This window comes from Pelophylax lessonae (assembly GCF_965119305.1).
Source record: "Pelophylax lessonae genome assembly, chromosome: 2".
In the NCBI taxonomy this organism is placed as follows: domain Eukaryota; kingdom Metazoa; phylum Chordata; class Amphibia; order Anura; family Ranidae; genus Pelophylax; species Pelophylax lessonae.
Genome location: NC_138769.1, coordinates 557,868,379 through 557,885,446, shown reverse-complemented (window position 1 = coordinate 557,885,446; position 17,068 = coordinate 557,868,379). Strand labels below are relative to the sequence as shown.

Below are 17,068 nucleotides of genomic sequence, written 5' to 3'. Positions count from 1 at the left end.
ATAGAAAATATGATCCAAAAAAAGTGTATGTATATCACACGTACACAACCACACTAGGCCCCAATTACTATTGTTTGTACCCCTAAAAGGCTAGATGAGGAGTAGGGGGGGTATGGAACAGGCAGCACCCTCAAACCTTCAGAAGTATGAGATGAACCCCAACAACTTGGAAAGGTGGATCTCTCTCACACGTACCAACACAGACTATCCCCCAATTTAACTGATCCCCAAAGGTTTTTGATTAAATAGCGGAATAGAAAATATGATCCAAAAAAAGTGTATGTATATCACACGTACACAACCACACTAGGCCCCAATTACTATTGTTTGTACCCCTAAAAGGCTAGATGAGGAGTAGGGGGGGTATGGAACAGGCAGCACCCTCAAACCTTCAGAAGTATGAGATGAACCCCAACAACTTGGAAAGGTGGATCTCTCTCACACGTACCAACACAGACTATCCCCCAATTTAACTGATCCCCAAAGGTTTTTGATTAAATAGCGGAATAGAAAATATGATCCAAAAAAAGTGTATGTATATCACACGTACACAACCACACTAGGCCCCAATTACTATTGTTTGTACCCCTAAAAGGCTAGATGAGGAGTAGGGGGGGTATGGAACAGGCAGCACCCTCAAACCTTCAGAAGTATGAGATGAACCCCAACAACTTGGAAAGGTGGATCTCTCTCACACGTACCAACACAGACTATCCCCCAATTTAACTGATCCCCAAAGGTTTTTGATTAAATAGCGGAATAGAAAATATGATCCAAAAAAAGTGTATGTATATCACACGTACACAACCACACTGGGCCCCAATTACTATTGTTTGTACCCCTAAAAGGCTAGATGAGGAGTAGGGGGAGTATGGAACAGGCAGCACCCTCAAACCTTCAGAAGTATGAGATGAACCCCAACAACTTGGAAAGGTGGATCTCTCTCACACGTACCAACACAGACTATCCCCCAATTTAACTGATCCCCAAAGGTTTTTGATTAAATAGCGGAATAGAAAATATGATCCAAAAAAAGTGTATGTATATCACACGTACACAACCACACTGGGCCCCAATTACTATTGTTTGTACCCCTAAAAGGCTAGATGAGGAGTAGGGGGAGTATGGAACAGGCAGCACCCTCAAACCTTCAGAAGTATGAGATGAACCCCAACAACTTGGAAAGGTGGATCTCTCTCACACGTACCAACACAGACTATCCCCCAATTTAACTGATCCCCAAAGGTTTTTGATTAAATAGCGGAATAGAAAATATGATCCAAAAAAAGTGTATGTATATCACACGTACACAACCACACTAGGCCCCAATTACTATTGTTTGTACCCCTAAAAGGCTAGATGAGGAGTAGGGGGGGTATGGAACAGGCAGCACCCTCAAACCTTCAGAAGTATGAGATGAACCCCAACAACTTGGAAAGGTGGATCTCTCTCACACGTACCAACACAGACTATCCCCCAATTTAACTGATCCCCAAAGGTTTTTGATTAAATAGCGGAATAGAAAATATGATCCAAAAAAAGTGTATGTATATCACACGTACACAACCACACTAGGCCCCAATTACTATTGTTTGTACCCCTAAAAGGCTAGGAGTAGGGGGAGTATGGAACAGGCAGCACCCTCAAACCTTCAGAAGTATGAGATGAACCCCAACAACTTGGAAAGGTGGATCTCTCTCACACGTACCAACACAGACTATCCCCCAATTTAACTGATCCCCAAAGGTTTTTGATTAAATAGCGGAATAGAAAATATGATCCAAAAAAAGTGTATGTATATCACACGTACACAACCACACTGGGCCCCAATTACTATTGTTTGTACCCCTAAAAGGCTAGGAGTAGGGGGAGTATGGAACAGGCAGCACCCTCAAACCTTCAGAAGTATGAGATGAACCCCAACAACTTGGAAAGGTGGATCTCTCTCACACGTACCAACACAGACTATCCCCCAATTTAACTGATCCCCAAAGGTTTTTGATTAAATAGCGGAATAGAAAATATGATCCAAAAAAAGTGTATGTATATCACACGTACACAACCACACTAGGCCCCAATTACTATTGTTTGTACCCCTAAAAGGCTAGATGAGGAGTAGGGGGAGTATGGAACAGGCAGCACCCTCAAATCTTCAGAAGTATGAGATTGTGTTCACTGTACCCCACAAAGATTGAGTTCACTGCACCCCACAATGATTGTGTTCACTGCACCCCACAAAGATTGTGTTCACTGCACCTCACAAAGATTGTGTTCACTGTACCCCCCAAAGATTGTGTTCACTGCACCCCACAAAGATTCTGTTCACTGTACCCCACAAAGATTGTGTTCACTGCACCCTAAAAGGATGTTGTTCACTGCACCCCACAAAGATTGTGTTCACTGCACCCTAAAAGGATGTTGTTCACTGCACCCCAAAAAGATTGTGTTCACTGTACCCCCCCAAAGATTGTGTTCACTGCACCCCACAAAGATTGTGTTCACTGCACCCCAAAAAGATTGTGTTCACTGTACCCCCCAAAGATTGTGTTCACTGCACCCCAAAAAGATTGTGTTCACTGTACCCCCCAAAGATTGTGTTCACTGCACCCCACAAAGATTCTGTTCACTGTACCCCACAAAGATTGTGTTCACTGCACCCCAAAAAGATTGTGTTCACTGTACCCCCCCAAAGATTGTGTTCACTGCACCCCACAAAGATTCTGTTCACTGCACCCCACAAAGGATTTTGTTCACTGCACCCCAAAAAGATTGTGTTCACTGCACCCCAAAAAGGATTTTGATCACTGCACCCCAAAAAGGATGTTGTTCACTGCACCCCAAAAATGATTTTGTTCACTCCACCCCAAAAAGATTGTGTTCACTGCACCCCACAAAGATTGTGTTCACTGCACCCCAAAAAGATTGTGTTCACTGTACCCCCCAAAGATTGTGTTCACTGCACCCCACAAAGATTCTGTTCACTGTACCCCACAAAGATTGTGTTCACTGCACCCCAAAAAGATTGTGTTCACTGCACCCCAAAAAGGATGTTGTTCACTGCACCCCAAAAAGGATGTTGTTCACTCCACCCCAAAAAGATTGTGTTCACTGCACCCCACAAAGATTGTGTTCACTGCACCCCAAAAAGATTGTGTTCACTGCACCCCAAAAATGATTTTGTTCACTGCACCCCAAAAAGGATTTTGTTCACTGCACCCCAAAAAGGATGTTGTTCACTCCACCCCAAAAAGATTGTGTTCACTGCACCCCAAAAAGATTGTGTTCACTGCACCCCACAAAGGATTTTGTTCACTGCACCCCAAAAAGATTGTGTTCACTGCACCCCAAAAAGGATGTTGTTCACTGCACCCCAAAAAGGATTTTGTTCACTGCACCCCAAAAAGATTGTGTTCACTGCACCCCACAAAGGATTTTGTTCACTGCACCCCACAAAGATTGTGTTCACTGCACACCAAAAAGGATTGTGTTCACTGCACCCCAAAAAGATTTTGTTCACTGCACCCCAAAAAGATTGTGTTCACTGCAGCCCAAAAAGATTGTGTTCACTGCAGCCCAAAAAGATTGTGTTCACTGCAGCCCAAAAAGATTGTGTTCACTGCAGCCCAAAAAGATTGTGTTCACTGCAGCTCACACACAGAAAAATGGATGTGGATCACTGACACCTGCCTATCTCCAATCCCACACCACACAGCAATATCGATTGTAGTTTGTAGAACACAGTTTCCCTAAAATTCAGCAGACTCTGTCCCTAACAGGATTGAGAAGAGATCGTAGATCAGGATTGAGTGCAGATTCACCCCACCCCCCACACAGCAATATCGATTGTAGTTTGTAGAAGACACTGACCCTATAATTCAGCAGACTCTATCCCTAAAATGCCTACAACTCGCCCTGCCTAAACACTCCGACCTGTCCCTCAATTCTATCCGGACACAAATGGTTTTTTCCTGCCTATCTTTCCCTAATCAGCAGCCAGCACATTGATGTGTGCTCTGTCCCTTAGCTAAGCAGCAGAATGACGCTGCTGCGGCGGCTGCCTCGAACTTATAAAGACTTGGTCACATGCTTCAGACGGCCAATCACAGCTACTAAGACATTTGCAGGCATGGCTGGGATGGCTTAAGGCACACCAGTTAAACGATTGTTGATTGGCTGTTGAAAGCCCGCCATGAAAAGAGCGCCAAAGCATGCAAAACCCGGAAATAAAACGACCGAACACGGATTTTTACCCGAACATACAGTAAAGTGTCCGTGTCCGTGTTCGGGTAAAAAAAATCCAATTATTCGGTACGAACACGAATAATACAGTCCGTGTTCGCTCAACACTACTCAGGAGGCATAGCAGAGGGTGTAATTCTAAGTATGCCCATGCTGTTTGTGAGAAATATCTTAATAAATAGCAGATATAATACAATTTCTTTTTTTTTTTCTTAATTTTTCCACAAACTTACAAATTTCTACACAAACTTGTGGCAAAAAAATTGATCATTAACCGCTTCCTGCCCGCCGCCTTTTTACTGCGGCAGTGTGGCCCTCCTGCGCGAACCAACATAGACCTATACAGCTGACTGTTCTTCTCCCTGGAATGATCATAGAGCTCCTGTGATCCTTCCATATAGGAACACAGGTCTCTATGGTCATTTCACAAGCCACGCCCCCCCCCCACAGTTAGAATCACTCCCCTAGGCTCACATTTAACCCCTTGATTACCCACAGTGTTAACCCCTTCCCTGCCAGAGTCATTATTACAGTAACAGTGCATATTTTTAGCACTGATCACTGTAGTAATGCCACTGGTACCCCCAAAAGTGTCAAAAATGTCAGTTAGGGGTCCGATCCGTCTGCCACAATGTTGCAGTCGCGCTAAAAATCACAGATCGCTGCCATTACTAGTAAAAAAAAAAACAATAAAAATGACATAAATCTTTCTCGTAGTTAGTAGACACTATAACTTTTGCGCAAACCAATCAAAATATGCTTATTGCGATTTTTTTTCACCAAAAATATGTAGCAGAAAACAAATTGGCCTAAAATGTTAAAAAATTTAGATTTTAAATTTTTTTTTTTGGGAATGTTATATAGCAGAAAGTGAAAAATATATATATTTTTTTCCAGAATTGTCGCTACTTTTTTGTTTATAGCGCAAAAAATAAAAATTGCACAGGTGATCAAATACCACCAAAATGGATATGAAAGAGGAAGGAAGTGATTGGCGCTGCTTGGTGGGGTGTTTTGGGAATATAATTTGTGGTTACTATACTTCTAATAGGATTTTATATGGAAATCTGTTTTAAAATCTGTGTGTGATCTACTAAAATCTGATATCAAATGACACACCTGTATAAAGTCAGAACAGGTCTATGTGCAAATTCTAAACATAATATAAAACCCTATATAAATTACATCAGCAAATACATCTCATAAGTGCAAATTGTGCAAAAAAAGTGCAAAAGTGAATACAAAAAGTGAAGTGCTAAAAAATTATTAAATATTGTCCAAAGATAAATTGGTAACCATAAAATGACAATTAGTAAGTATGCTCTTAAAAGTATCAATAAATATAGGTGGAGAAATTAATAATACATGTATGACCATAAAATGACAATTGGTAAGTATACTCTTAAAATACCAATAAATATAAGTGAAAAAATTAATAATATATATATGACTGCCAATAAATAGGTGCAAAAGTGCAAGAGTGAACGAATTCCTTGATATATATATCTGTGCAAAAAATGGCAGTAAAAAAAGTGAACAATAAAAATATATAGAAAAAGTGTCCGTTTAAATTATCAAACAAATGAATCCAAGCACATGTGCAGTCTCGGTGACTGAAAATCCAGAAAGAGTCCTAAATAAGTGAAATCCGTATATAGTGGTTGAAGTGCTCTTTTCTCTATGCCCAAAGTGTGGTGGGTGGGCAGAAGGAAAAAGTGTTCCCCTAAGCCTGGGGTCCTGCTCTTACCAGATTCCCTTACCCCTACAGGGGTAAACAGCGGGTCGATTTTTAGGGGACCACGTCATTTCCGTCTACCGAACCCGAGGCTTGGAACGCACATCCGGCGGTTGGAACACACGCTATCTCTAAGCGTGCACCGCAAGAGAGGAGGTTGCGGCTCCTATGCCAGACGGGCATACATTTGAGTTTTACATATTGTGAGTACATGTCTCTTATTATAATAAAGCTGTTTTAAAAAAACAATTTTACACTATTGGAGGCTCCTTCCCTTTTCTTCTACATACCCGGCACTGTACTGGATTTCTAATATACCTATTGAGCTGACATCTGTACAACTACTAAGGAGTGAAACCGAGGTCGGGGGAGATCCTGATTTCCAGTGTGTGGGAGCGATCCCCTAAAAATCGACCCGCTGTTTACCCCTGTAGGGGTAAGGGAATCTGGTAAGCGCAGGACCCCAGGCTTAGGAGAACACTTTTTCCTTCTGCCCACCCACCATACTTTGGGCATAGAGAAAAGAGCACTTCAACCACTATATACGGATTTCACTTATTTAGGACTCTTTCTGGATTTTCAGTCACCGAGACTGCACATGTGCTTGGATTCATTTGTTTGATCATTTAAACGGACACTTTTTCTATATATTTTTATTGTTCACTTTTTTTTACTGCCATTTTTTGCACAGATATATATATCAAGGAATTTGTTCACTCTTGCACTTTTGCACCTATTTATTGGCAGCCATATATATATTATTAATTTTTTCACTTATATTTATTGGTATTTTAAGAGTATACTTACCAATTGTCATTTTATGGTCATACATGTATTATTAATTTCTCCACCTATATTTATTGATACTTTTAAGAGCATACTTACTAATTGTCATTTTATGGTTACCAATTTATCTTTGGACAATATTTAATCATTTTTTAGCACTTCACTTTTTGTATTCACTTTTGCACTTTTTTTGCACAATTTGCACTTATGAGATGTATTTGCTGATGTAATTTATATAGGGTTTTATATTATGTTTAGAATTTGCACATAGACCTGTTCTGACTTTATACAGGTGTGTCATTTGATATCAGATTTTAGTAGATCACACACAGATTTTAAAACAGATTTCCATATAAAATCCTATTAGAAGTATAGTAACCACAAATTATATTCCCAAAACACCCCACCAAGCAGCGCCAATCACTTCCTTCCTCTTTCATATCCATTCAAGTGCTCCCCTTTTTAGGGTTGCATTTTTGAAGTGGGCAGCAGCCAGGTGCGGTGTTAAATTCTACTTATATACCCCCCATCCTAAGCTCGGAATCTCATAGACCTTTTCAAATACCACCAAAAGAAAGCTCTATTTGTGGGAAAAAAGACATCAATTTTATTTGGGTTAATTGTCAGTTATAATAACACAGTGCCGAATCGCAAAATATGGCCTGGTCATTAAGGGGGGAAATCTTCCGGTCCAGAGGTGGTTAAGAGACACATCATGCCTTTAATTACATTTTTTACATTTAAATACATTTTTGGAGGGTCTACTTTGCAAAATTGAGTCATTTTGTGGGTGTTTCTAATGCCCTTGCTCTTTAGGGCCTCAAGAAGTTTGATAAGTAGTCAGGAAATCAGATGCATTATTTATGTCCCATTAAAGCCTGAATGTGCACCTTGGATTTTTGGCCCCTCTATGCATCTAGGCAGTTAAAAAAGTCTCACACATGTGATGTTCCCAAACTTGGAAGGAGTAGAAGAATGTGTTTTTGGGTGTAATTGTAATTATCTATGCTGTGTGTGAGAAACAACTTGTTATTATGACAACTTTATGAAACAAAATTAATTTTATTTGCTTTCTTCAGTTTCCCAAAAAAGTGTGGGGAAAAAAATTACAACTTCAAAAAACTCATAATGCTTCCTAATAAATACATTGGAATGTCTGCATTCACAAATTGGTAATTTTTGGGGTGTTTATACTGTCCTGGCATTTTGTGGTCTGAATAATTGAAATATGGAGTTAGAACATCATTTAAAATCATTTTGAATATACATCTACTGTATAACATAGTTTGTAGACTAACTTTTACACAGACTAAATAATATACACATTTGTTTTTTAGTTTTTAGTTTTTTTTTTTTTTTTTTTTACCAAAGTAATGTAATATAATACATTTTGGCCTAAATTTATAAAGAAAGATTTTTTTGTTTGCAAAGTTTTATAGCAGAAACTAACTTTTTGCTCTTTTCTTTCATATAGTAAAACATGCAAAAAATACAAAACAATAAGGCTCCGTTCACATGTAGGCGTTTTGGGGCGTTTTTGGGGCGTTTTTCTGCTCTAGGATCAGCTCTCAAAACGCCCAACAAGACAAATCCTATTCATTTCAATGGCCCCTGTTCACATCTGAGCGTTTTGAAGCTGTATACAAAACGCCCAACGCTCAAAAAAGTACATGAGCTTCTTTTTGGGCAGATTACAGGCGTTTTCCATTGATCTCTATTGAATCTAAAAACGCCTGCACAAAAATCGCGGTAAAAATCGCGGTAAAATCGCGGTAAAAAACGCCGCAAAAATCACGGTAAAATCGCGGTAAAAAACGCGCGAAAAACGCTACGCTCAGGTGTGAATGTAGCCTTAAAAACAGTGGTGAACAAATATCACAAAAAGAAAGCTCTATCTGTCTCAAAGTATCACCGTACTGATAACTAAAAAAAATGGCATGTACAGGTTTAACATGCTAATCTTTAAGTGGTTAAAGTAAATTTCCACTTTTGCAGCCAAATTGGGATAACACCTACTTTAAATTTGTGATATGTTCCCATCCACATAGCCTAACTTATTATACAATTGCTGCTTCCATTTCATTTGTTCTTTTCTGAATACTCAAAAACTGAGGTTTTGCCTCTGATTAGGGATTAGCAAACCTACTTGGGTTAATGACAAGGTGGGTTTGTCAAACTTCACTGAAGTTTGGGTGCACAATTGAGACCCCTTTTTAACGGCATGGGATTCCCCCTAAAAATACATACCAGACCCTTATCTTTGATTGTATAGATGTCAAGGGGGACACAAAAACAAAAGTCTGGAGTTCCCCCCAAATTCTATACCAGGCCCTTTTGCTTGGCCTTTTGGTACCTTTACCTGGGTTTGTGGTCTAAAATAGTTTGTTCTAACTTGCTAAAGCATGTGGGGAAGAAGTTTTCTGCTGAATAGTGTCCTGGACAGTGGCGGCTGGTGTATATGGGGCACAGGTCCTATCCGTCCAGCCCCCTAATCTACATGCGGGGTGCCGGACGCATGGAGTTCAATGGGGCTTTTTTTTTTTAACCATGGTATTAGAGCCAGAGGCTCTCACAGGCTAAAAAAAAGGGTGGGCTCGGGGTGCAGAGCAGTGCGCCCCGAGCCCACCCAGTTGTGTGACAATAGCGAATGAAAATCCGCTATTGTCACGCGGATCCTCCTCCTGGCCAATCAGGAAGCGTGTTTTGAAACCCATTTCCCGGTTGGCCGAAAGGAGAAGCTATGCCATTACGTATGGAGGAGGAGAGAGGAGATGCAGAAGACAGGGGGAAGAAGCCGAAGCCGCCGCCGCCTGCTGCTGCATCCAGGCAGGGTGAGTGAGAGGGATGGGGTCCTGTCCTGTCTCTCCTGTCCTGTCTCCTATCTCTCCTGTCTCGCTGTGGTCTGGGGGGGGGGTACGGTGTACGGCGGCCTGATGTGGTCTGGGGGGGGGGTATGGTGTGGTCCATCTGCCACCCCGCTGGCCCATGGAGCACCAGCCGCTACTGGTCCTGGAGAGCTGGATACAAGCTGCTGTCAGAGTTTTGAATTTTGCAAGAGGGTCCTGTCTACTTGCTCTAGAAGTTATTTATGCTGCCAGAGGCTGCTATACAGACTATTCTATTTTGTCCTGTGGTTTAGGATTTTTTCAACTGCAAATATATCATCACCAACGTTCATGTCACCTGAAATTAGGATGTCCCCACCTGTGTATTCTGCTGTTGAGCTTTTTTCCCTATAGAACTGAAAACAATATAATCATGCTTGTCGTTTGGTTGAGGCTGCTATGATCATGCCATCTTCTATTATGTTAATATCTTATTTGTGTCCAAATATTTTGCATCCTTTGACCCACTCATGGATCTGTTAATTCATGATAAAACCTTCTTTTCATTGAATCTTTTGTTTGAGTTGACCGTTGTACAGTCAGTTCTCAGGAGGTCACTGTAATAACTAAACCAGAAGTCATCAGTCTATAGAGCTATTTTAACTATATAATGGCTTACCAGAGAAAAGGATGCTACAGAGACAACTGTGGATAAAAAAAAGAACACCAGGCTAAAAAGCAGGGAAGTTAGCAGATTTTTTTGTTGAAGCACTTCATAAGTAGATGTGTTTCTAGTTTGTAAATGATTGACAGTATGCTTGCTTTAAAGACTATCTATGGGCAGAAGCAGCGGCAGCATTTACTGAAACTGATCCCTGTATTTTCCTCCTGCAACCGCTGAAAGCCAGCTTTTCCTCCTTTCCCTCCCGCTGGCATTCAGTGGCTGCAGGAGAAGGAAAATATGGGGGATTGGTTCCAGTAAATATCGCTTCTCCTGTCCAAGTTTTCCTTCTTTCTCCCAGACCCCCCCCCCCCCTTTGCTTCTTTGGTTCTCTCCCTCCTCTCCCCGCAGTGCTGCGGGCTTCCCCTCCTCCCCTCTCCCACTAGGTGCTGCAGGAATACTTTTAGGATGGAGAGCCGGGGAAGGGGCCAGTAAATATGTAATTTACTGGTCCCTTCCTTTTCTGAATGAACACAGTGAGTGATCCGTACCGATCACTTACTGTGTTCATTCATAACTGAAGCATGATGAACTGTGTTTACCATGCTTCAATTTGTGAATAAAGAAGAAGCAGCTCTGTACATTCCTGTTTATTCATTACATGCAGCTGAGGCTGCAGAAATAGAGATTGAGGACTGTGTCCTCAATCTTCTTTCTCTATCTTAAAAGTGAGACATCAGGGGTCTTTTTATAGGTCTGGTAAAAAAAATATTAATTCAAAAACAACATTGTAAAAAAAATAAATACAATTGTAAGAAATAAAAAAAAAAAAAAAACAACAAGAATAAAAAATGACAGACACTGTCCATTGTCCAACTTACACCATCCACTGCTCTAGTGACCCCGTCCTCTGCCCTACTGACATGTCCACTGCTTTACGGACACTGTCCACTACCCTACTGACACTGTCCACACAATGTCCACTGTCCTTCTGACACTGTCCACACAATGTCCACCGCCCTTCTAACACTGTCCACACAATGTCCACTATCCTTCTGACACTGTCCACACAATGTCCACTACCCTACTGACACTGTCCACACAATGTCCACTATCCTTCTGACACTGTCCACACAATGTCCACCGCCCTTCTAACACTGTCCACACAATGTCCACTATCCTTCTGACACTGTTCACACAATGTTCACTGCCCTTCTAACACTGTCCACACAATGTCCACTGCCCTTCTAACACTGTCCACACAATGTCCACTATCCTTCTGACACTGTCCACACAATGTCCACTACCCTACTGACACTGTCCACACAATGTCCTCTATCCTTCTGACACTGTCCACACAATGTCCACCGCACTTCTAACACTGTCCACACAATGTCCACTATCCTTCTAACACTGTCCACACAATGTCCACTATCCTTCTAACACTGTCCACACAATGTCCACTATCCTTCTGACACTGTCCACGCAATGTCCACCGCCCTTCTAACACTGTCCACACAATGTCCACTATCCTTCTGACACTGTCCACACAATGTCCACCACCCTTCTAACACTGTCCACACAATGTCCACCACCCTTCTGATACTGATCACACAATGTCCACTGCCCTTCTAACACTGTCCACACAATGTCCACTATCCTTCTGACACTGACCACACAATGTCCACTGCCCTTCTAACACTGTCCACAAAATGTCCACTATCCTTCTGACACTGTCCACACAATGTCCACTATCCTTCTGACACTGTCCACACAATGTCCACTGCCCTTCTAACACTGTCCACACAATGTCCACTATCCTTCTGACACTGACCACACAATGTCCACTGCCCTTCTTACACTGTCCACACAATGTCCACTATCCTTCTGACACTGTCCACACAATGTCCACTATCCTTCTGACACTGTCCACACAATGTTCACTGCCCTTCTAACACTGTCCACACAATGTTCACTATCCTTCTGACACTGTCCACACAATGTCCACTATCCTTCTGACACTGTCCACACAATGTCCACTATCCTTCTGACACTGTCCACACAATGTGCACTGCCCTTCTAACACTGTCCACACAATGTCCACTATCCTTCTGACACTGTCCACACAATGTCCACCGCCCTTCTAACACTGTCCACACAATGTCCACTATCCTTCTGACACTGTCCACACAATGTCCACTATCCTTCTGACACTGTCCACACAATGTCCACTATCCTTCTGACACTGTCCACACAATGTCCACTATCCTTCTGACACTGTCCACACAATGTCCACTGCCCTTCTAACACTGTCCACAAAATGTCCACTGCCCTTCTAACACTGTCCACACAATGTCCACTATCCTTCTGACACTGTCCACACAATGCCCACTGCCCTTTTAATACTGTCCACACAATGTCCACTATCCTTCTGACACTGTCCACACAATGCCCACTGCCCTTCTAACACTGTCCACACAATTTCCACTATCCTTCTGACACTGTCCACACAATGTCCACTGTCCTTCTAACACTGTCTACACAATGTCCACTATCCTTCTGACACTGTCCACACAATCTTCACTGCCCTTCTAACACTGTCCACACAATGCCCAGTATCTTTCTGACACTGTCTACACAATGTCCAATATCCTTTTGACACTGTCCACTGTTTATATTTTTACAGTGACATTTGTTTTATTATAGTTTTCTAAGTTTTGCTGTACTGTTTAGTTAGGCCTTGCTAGTTAGATTCTTTTCCAAAAAAGGGTGCCGAACCCCAATGATCTTTGATCACTTTCATGTTCTTCAGGTATCTCCACCTTGCAAAGGTTGCCTACCTCTGCTCTAGTGATAACTAATGATCTATATAAATGAATCAGGACCTCCTTTCTCCTAGTGGTAATCCCTCTATCAGTAAGAACAATTGGAGAAGACTAACCCCTTCATATTACCATAGTAATATGTTGCCCTATGTAAATGAAACTAACTTGAGCTGTCCATGCCAGACTAAAGGGGAAGGGGTAGGATTACACCAATGGGGTTATACCAATATAATCCAAAAAAAAAAATGTTTTCTTTCATTAGAGATAGATAACATGTAACCTTCCCAGCCAAATAATGACTTTCAGTAATCTTGAACTTTAAAAGGAAAAAAGACAGAAAATTACTCCAAGGCCAGGTTTACACGTTCAGCAGTGTTTGCCACCCCCTCTAAAAGCAATCTGCACCTCCTCATTGACTATTTCAACCCTTTGTGTTCAGCAGTGCACTGCCCACCAAATTATGATTTTTACTGTGGCCACATCATGTGTATACCCCTGGCCAACTGTCTTTGCAGCTAAAGATGGGTGGTACAAATGCGATTCCTCTGCCTGTTTTTTTACCTCCACCCCAACTTCAAGTGCAAACAAGCCCCTAAGATTTTAACAAGGCCTCTCTAACTGTGTTGGGTGTACACTTGCAAAAATGATCTCACATAGTGTTCAGAGGGCAATACAGGTGGTGGTCAAACCGTGTTTCATCCACATGTTTTTACCACTTTGCCACTCCAAGATTGTAACATGGCCTTTCCCGTCACGTTATGAGCAAATCAGTTCCAAGTAACATGCCTTTAAAAAAAGTTGTTAATTTGTGTAGTATGTTGCTGGCCTTTCCCACATTAATTGGAGGTCATGCGATCACTTTGAGATTAAATCTAGCTCTAATTTCTATGACCCAGTGCCCATTCACACCATATGTTTTGGGCTGTGTTAGGCAAAAACGTTTGGGGCTACAGCAATAAGAGCTATTCATTTCCAAGTAATAATTTTATACTGAGCATGACAGCTGCCATTACTGTATTTAAACTATATTATGCTGGGAAATGGCTTTGTTTCATAATGAATGGAGGGAACAAAGGAAGTAGTGAGGAAGCTGCGGAGAGAAGGCTTACAGTGGTAGATAAACTGGAGGTGCTACTGTCATAAAGACACGGTGCAGCCGAACACACTCTCACCTGACCATCTGGCAGGGCACACACCGTAAAAGTCCCAGTTGTCTGGTTTCCATAGCAACACACCCTTGCTGTCCAGGGAATGGAGAGGAGGGTCAGTAGCAGGAGACCCCCTCGTTTTCATGAATCAAGTCTGCATGTAGACCAGGTTAGGGGTTCAGTTCTGGGCTCATCCCTGAGGACATACTCTGAAAGGTAGACTCTTGGAAAATCAGTATGTGCATATTAAAAACGGTAAGGAAATCTTGTAACAAAGGAAAAGCTTTGTAATGATTTAAGCTTATTTAGTGAAGAAATTATTCAATACAATTCAAACCCATCCAACATAGCCATTCTTATTGCATTGAAATGAAATTGGTGCTAAAACACTAAAATAGAGGATCAATATAATAGTCTGATATATTTAATAAGTAAAGCCAACACTTATTTTACTTTTTTATCTCTAAAACTATTAAAGTCTTGTCTTTTTGGTTTAACAAAGTGGTTTTGCACAGAGCAGCCCAGATCCTCCACTTCTTGGGTCCCCTTCCGAAGCTCCTGGTTCCTCCCTCCTGCTGAGTGCCCCCCCCCCCCCCCAGCAAGCAGCTTGCTATGGGGGTGCCTGAGCCGCAGCTCTGTGTGTCCATTCAGACATGGAACCGCAGCTCAGCCCCGCCCCCTCTCTCTTCTCATTCACTCACTGACTGACAAAATTTTTCATTGAAAATGTTTCAATGTACTGCAAAACCAAAAAGTACAAAAACACAAAAATCACATTGCACGTTGAAAGCCGTATCTTTTCATGATACTAGTACAAACTAATGCTAGCATTATTCAAAAATAATAATAAGGTCAAAAAAACAAAAACTGGTTCCCTATACATAATAAGGAGGTCAATTTCACAGCCCTATGGCATTAAAGTGATTGTAAAGTCTCAATTTTATTAAAATAACAAACATGTTATACTTACCTCCTTTGTGCAGTGGTTTTGCACAGAGCAATCTCGATTCTTCTCTTCTCGGGTCTCTGGCTGGAGCTCCTTGCTCCTCCCTCCTGTTGAGTGCCCCCACAGCAAGCAGCTTGCTATGGGGGCACCCGAGCCGAGCTGCAGCTCTGTGAATCCATTCAGACACGGAGCTGCTGTTTATCCCTGCCCCCTCTCTCCTGATTGGCTAACTGAGTTTGATTGACAGCAGTGGGAGCCAATGGCGTCAGTGCTGTGTCTCAGCCAATCAGGAGAGAGATTTCCGGAAGGTTGAGGCACTTCTGGACATCGCTGGATAGAGATGGGGCTTCAGGTAAGTATTAGGGGGGCTGAGGGGGGCTGAGGGGGGCTGAGGGGGGCTGCTGCCGCACACAAAAGGCTTTTTATCTTAATACATAGGATGACTTCTGACCTTCTGACTTTACAACCCCTTTAATTACCTTACTCATAATTCTCTACTCTTAGAAATAGGAATTAGGAGTAAAAATGTCACGCTCATTATTTAGCTTACGTGCAGAACCTAACGATAACACCACTGTTATGCCCTATGCCTTATACAGTCATAACACTGTGTATATTGTTCACCCATTGCATGTCTTTGGCACTCCAACTCACCAGCAACAAAAACTGACTTAGCACCAATCAACTACTTCAGCAAGGAGATTAACCACTTCAAGACAGGGCAGTTAGACCCCCTTCCTGCCCAGGCCAATTTTCACCTTTTAGCACTGTTGCATTTTAATGACAATTGCGCGGTCATGCAACACTGTACCTAAACCAAATTTATGTCATTTTCCCCCCACAAATAGAGCTTTCTTTTGGTGGTATTTGATCACTGCAAGGTTTTTTCTTTTTTGCTAAACAAATAAAAAAAAGACCGAAAAGTTTGAAAAAAAATAGTTTTTTTGTTTATGTTATACCATTTTGTTAATAAATACATTTTTTTCTGCACTGATGAGCACTGATGAGACTGCACTGACAGGCACTGATGAGGAGGCACTGATGGGGTGGCACTGATGGGGTGGCACTGATGGGTGGCACTGATAGGCGGCACTGATAGGCGGCGGCACTGATAGGCGGCACTGATAGGCACTGATATGTGGCACTGATAGGTAGCACTTATATGCAGCATTGATGGGCACTGATATGCGGCAATGCTGGGCACTGATAGGCGGCACTGATAGGTGGCACTGGTGGGCACTGATGGGCACTGATAGGCGGCACTGATAGGCAGGACTGATGGGCACTAGTGGGCACTGATAGGCGGCACTGGTGGGCAATAATGGGCACTGGTGGGCGGCACTGATAGATGGCAATGATGGGCACTGGTGGGCAGCACTGATGGGGAGGGCACAGACGGGCAGCACTGATTGGGAAGGCACTGGGGGCTCCCTGATCCCTGATTGCCATCCATGGTGGCCATAGTGAGCATCCCTGGGATCATGGGTAGGCATCCCTGGGGTCATGGGTGGGCATCCCTGGTGGTTCTAGTGGCACCCCCCCCCCCCCGAGGGTCTGCACTGGTAATCAATGATCTGATTACCAGTGCAGACCCCCCTGTCAGGAGAGCCGCAGATCGGCGCTCCTTTACTCGTGCCTGTCAGGCACGTACTGAGGAAAGCCGATCAACGGCTCTTCCTGTTTACTATGTGACCAGCCGTGATTGGTCACGGCTGGTCACATGGTAAAGAGCCTACGTCAGTAGGCTCTTTACCGAAATCGGAGATGCGGGGAGTCAGACTGACACGCCGCATCACCAGCGCATTATCCTGCCTCCGTCATATGACGTCCGGTCGGGATAATGCAACCACTTTCCCGCCATCGTTTGCCTATAGGGAGGGCGGGAATTGGTTAACATTTAAAA

At 42.6% G+C, this 17,068-nt stretch overlaps 1 protein-coding gene across 1 annotated transcript in view; it reads left to right on the top strand.

The window, feature by feature from the left end:
* Positions 1–17,068, top strand: part of C1QL4 (complement C1q like 4) — a 110,734-nt gene that overhangs the window by 56,181 nt on the left and 37,485 nt on the right. The gene's annotated exons all lie outside the window — the stretch shown is intronic.